Below are 5000 nucleotides of genomic sequence, written 5' to 3'. Positions count from 1 at the left end.
AAAACGGATGCACTCTCTAATAGACGTGAAGAGGGAAGTGAAGGGAAGGAGAATTCAGTAGTAAAGGAGAGGTAAGGGAAGAAGAAAGGATAACAGCGTGTCTGGTTAATTAGAATGGTTAATGGGAAGAAAGGTAATGGGTTTAAGTATTTATTTTAATCCCTTCAGTACTGGGACCTATTTTTTTTACCTTGAGTTTTGTGCACGATTAGATCATTTTATTGACATTACGAAAGGGTCTACGAAGCTCACAACATTAATGGCCACAGTCTTCACTATTCTAATCCCCACCTAAAGTTTCTGAAGCTTATAAAATCACCAAATAGTAACCAGAATTAATATAGAAACGTGTCATGGTACTGAAGGGGTAATGGGGCAGTGGTCTACAGAATCTAAAGTGATAAAGAGAATAATGTGTCTGTACGAGAAAAGAGTGAAGGAAGGGGAAAAGAAGAGGAGAAAGCAAGGGCATGAAAATTTAAGGAAGAGAAGGATTTTTGTTTCCTTATTCAGTTTTTTAAGGGATGAATAAAAGATAAGGTAGTTTTAAGGGAGATAAGAGAGAATTATGGAGATTTTATATGGTAGTGTCTGCAGGGAGGTTTCCAAGGGCAGGTTTTTCATGAATAGGGAAGGTTTGGGAAAGATTTTTTTTTACCATTTAGTTTTAAGGATGACTAATTTTAAAAGATAGGATAGATTCGAAGGGAGTTTTCTAAGAGCAGGTTCTTAATGGATGAGAAAGAATTGGGAAAAGATTTGTGGTTTTTTATTTAGTTTTAAGACAGATTAATAAAAAGATAGGATCATTTGAAAGGAAGGAAGCAGATTGAAGGTAAATTTTCTAAGGGAGTTTTCTAAGGGCAGTTTCTTATTAAATGGGGAAGGTTTTATTGAAAGATTTGTTTTTTCATTTAGTTTTAAGGCAGATTAATAAAAAAAAAATAGGAAGCTTTATAGGAATGAAGGACAAAGAAATTTCATAATATCGTGTCTGTAAGGAGTTTTCTAAAAGGCAGATTCTTTATAAATAGCAGAGATTTGAGGAAGGATTTGTGCTTATATTTCTTTTTATTTATTCAGTTTTACGCATTCATAAAATATTGGGCAGTTTTAAAGGAAAGAAGAAGAATGTAGGTAAATTTCAGGGAGATTTCTAAGGAAGATATTTTTGGTAGACATTTATTTATACATTTTTTAAAGGGATGAACGAACAAGGAAAGAGAAAGAGAGAAAAGTAATAGGCATGAGATTAACTGATTCTCTCTCTCTCTCTCTCTCTCTCTCTCTCTCTCTCTCTCTCTCTCTCTCTCAACCACTTCCCATCTTCATTTTCTTCTCCGGTTCCTAATTCCTCCACTTCTCTCCTCCTCTCATCTTCTCTCCAAGTTTCCACCTCTCCTCTCTCCATCATGCCTAACTTTCCTCCCCTTTATCTCCACTTCTCCACTTTCTCTTGTAAAGTTGTTCTGTCAATAACTGCCTACACGTAATATTAGTCGAGATTCCTCCTCCTCCTCCTCCTCCTCCTCCTCCTCCTCCTCCTCCTCCTCCTCCTCCTCCTCCTTCTCCTCCTCCTTTGCATTTATTTCTTCACGCTCTCTTCCACTTCCAACATTTTATTTCCTTTCAAATCTTCCTTCCTGTTTCTCCTCCTTCTCTTACTATACTTCTTACTGCATCATCTTTTGCTTTCCTTTCTCTCCTCTTCCTTCTTCTTCTCCTCCTCCTCCTCCTCCTCCTCCTCCTCCTCCTCCTCCTCCTCCTCCTCCTCCTCCTCCTCCTCCTCGTCCTCCTCCTCCTCCTCCTCCTCCTCCTCCTCCTCCTCCTCCTCCTCCTCCTCCTCCTCCTCCTCCTCCTCCTCGTCCTCGTCTTCGTCCAAGTCCTCGTCCTCGTCTTCGTCCTCGTCCTCATCCTCGTCCTCGTCCTCGTCCTCGTCCTCCTTCTCCTCCTCCTCCATTCTTCTATCTTGTACCATATTATTTTCCTTTATCAATTTTCCTTCTCGCCTTCATTTTTCTTCCTATTTTATTCCATTTTTTTTTCAATTTCTTTTGTTCATTTTCTTCCACTACTACTACTACTACTACTACTACTACTACTACTACTACTACTACTACTACTACAACCTCGATTTTTCTTTACCCTCGAGACTTCCTTCCTCCTTAGTACGATACCTTGCCTCTTATACCCTCCTCCTCCTCCTCCTCCTCCTCCTCCTCCTCCTCCTCCTCCTCCTCCTCCTCCTCCTCCTCAAAGGAAGCTCGAGTTCCCTCCTTTGAGGCTTTTCTGGTTGCCCTTTACGCCACTTTGTCTCCACGTTACCTCTCTCTCTCTCTCTCTCTCTCTCTCTCTCTCTCTCTCTCTCTCTCTCTCTCTCATGGCGCGTGTAAGCAAATTTAATGACCTGTGAAATATTTAGCAACAGGACACAGAGAGAGAGAGAGAGAGAGAGAGAGAGAGAGAGAGAGAGAGAGAGAGAGAGAGAGAGAGAGAGAGAGAGAGAGAGAGAGAGAGAGAGAGAGAGAGAGGAGGAGGAGGGAGGGAATATGGCTTATGAGAAAGAAATGAGAGGTCAGGGAAGAAAGTATAAGATATTTAGGAGGAGGAGGAGGAGGAGGAGGAGGAGGAGGAGGAGGAGGAGTCTGTCAAAAGGCCAAGAGATTATGAAAGGCGGTCGAGGAAAAGAGAAAGAAATAGAAAGAGATACAAAAGAAAGAGAGAAGAAAAAGAGCAAAATATGAAAAGAGAGAGAGAGAGAGAAAGTGTGAGAAAAATGTGAAATAAACACACCCATTAAACATAAAAGAAAATGACACGCTAGAGAGAGAGAGAGAGAGAGAGAGAGAGAGAGAGAGAGAGAGAGAGAGAGAGAGAGAGAGAGAGAGAGAGAGAGAGAGAGAGAGAGAGAGAGACTCCCAATCTGATAAATAAAAAAACTCAAAATTTTAAGAGAGAGAGAGAGAGAGAGAGAGAGAGAGAGAGAGAGAGAGAGAGAGAGAGAGAGAGAGAGAGAGAGAGAGAGCCAGCCGAATATGTAAATATATGTACTATGTTTAAATAAAAAAAAAAAAGAGAGAGAGAGAGAGAGCCTGTCCCCTCATCCTGCCTCACAGCTCTCCATCTTCCTCCTTTTGTTGAGAAGAATCACCCTTGTCCCTTCTCCCCTCTAGCTATCGCCTCTCTCTCTCCTTCTCTAACTGCTCTTTCCCCTCTTTCCCCTTCTCATTCCCCTCTCCCCTCTCTCTTACTCTTTCCCCTTTTTCCCTCTCCCATTCTCCTCTCCCCTCTCTTACTCTCCTCCTCTCTCTTACTCTTTCCCCTCCTCATTTCTCTCTCCCCTCTCTCTCTTACTCTTTCCCTTTCTCATTCTCCTCTCCCCTCTCTCTTACTCTTTCCCCTCCTTACTTTCCTCCTCTCTCTTACTCTTCCCCCTCTTTCCCTCTCCCATTCTCCTCTCCCCTCTCTTTTACTCTCTTCCCCTCTTTACTCTCGCCTCTCTCTTACTCTTTCCCCTCCCCGTTCTCCTCTCCCCTCTCTCTTACTTTTCCCCTCCTTACTCTCACCTCTCTCTTACTCTCTCCCCCCTTTCCACTTCCCATTCTCCTCTCCCCTCTCTCTTACTCTTTCCCTCCTTACTCTTGCCTCTCTCTTACTCTTTCCCCTCTTTCCCTTCTAATTCTCCTCTCCCCTCTCTCTCTTACCCCACTTGCCAATATTCCTTTCCTCTCTTTCCTTCGTCGCTAAATATCGCTACTTTTATTTTTTATTTTCTATTTCTCGCCCATTTTTTTTTTCTTATTTAATTTTCTAGTCTTCTCTTCTCATCTTTTTCATCTTCTTCATCCTCTTCCTCCTCCTCTTCCATCTTCACTATCACCTATTCCTATTTGCCTTTCATCCCTTTCCTCTCCTCCTCCTCCTCCTCCTCTTCCTCCTCCTTCTCCTCATCTCTCTCCCCACTACATTTCCTTCAATTTCTCTCATACCTTTCCTCTCTCCATCTCCTCTTCCTCTTCATCTCCCTTCCTACATCTCTCCCTTCCTCTCTCTCTCTCTCTTACTCCCACTCACTTACAAACAGCAAGCCAATCACGCCCTAATGAACGCTATCAACACCCGCGACACACACACACACACACACACACACACACACACACACACACACACACACACACACACACACACACACCGCACGCAAAGAAATGGATGGTGGAGATTAAAATATAGAATTGTTCTAAGTATCCTGCAATTAATTTTCTCTCTCTCTCTCTCTCTCTCTCTCTCTCTCTCTCTCTCTCTCTCTCTCTCTCTCTCTCTCTCTCTCTCTCTCTCTGCCAATTTCGTACACCTGGCCTCATGTTGTAGGAGGAGGAGGAGGAGGAGGAGGAGGAGGAGGAGGAGGAGGAGGAGGAGGAGGAGGAGGAGGAGGAGGAGGAGGAGGAGGTTTAACCAACAGGTGAATAGAGGAAGATTTTTGTTTCCTACCTGGACTGCTTTAATTTCCTCCTCCTCCTCCTCCTCCTCCTCCTCCTCCTCCTCCTCCTCCTCCTCCTCCTCCTCCTCCTCCTCCTCCTCCTCCTCCTCCTCCTCCTCCATTCTCTTCCTGCTTCATTATCTTCTTTATCTCTTTGTAAAAACATTCCATTCCTTTTCTTTAATCTCATTTACACACAAATATGACTGACTCTCTCTCTCTCTCTCTCTCTCTCTCTCTCTCTCTCTCTCTCTCTCTCTCTCTCTCTCTCTCTCTCTTCAATATTCCAGCATCCATCTCATACTAATTTTATTAATCTTTCACCCGTGCTTTCATCTCTCTCTCTCTCTCTCTCTCTCTCTCTCTCTCTCTCTCTCTCTCTCTCTCTCTCTCTCATCCTCCATAATGGTGTTCTCCTTCTCCTCCTCCGCTGCTTCCCTACCAAGCACTGCCTCCCTCTCCCCTCTCCTCCCTTCCCTATCTCTCCTTTTCCTACAAAGGTGCATGACTTAATTAAATGTCA

The 5000-nt window shown here is 43.5% G+C and overlaps 1 protein-coding gene across 1 annotated transcript in view; it reads right to left on the bottom strand.

Annotated features, from left to right (window-relative positions):
- LOC123506966 (tubby protein homolog) overlaps window positions 1–5000 on the bottom strand; it is a 167209-nt gene that overhangs the window by 161621 nt on the left and 588 nt on the right. The gene's annotated exons all lie outside the window — the stretch shown is intronic.

This window comes from Portunus trituberculatus, chromosome 21 (assembly GCF_017591435.1).
Source record: "Portunus trituberculatus isolate SZX2019 chromosome 21, ASM1759143v1, whole genome shotgun sequence".
Taxonomy (NCBI): domain Eukaryota; kingdom Metazoa; phylum Arthropoda; class Malacostraca; order Decapoda; family Portunidae; genus Portunus; species Portunus trituberculatus.
Note: the sequence above shows the minus strand (reverse complement) of the source record. Positions and strands in the feature narration are given on the sequence as shown.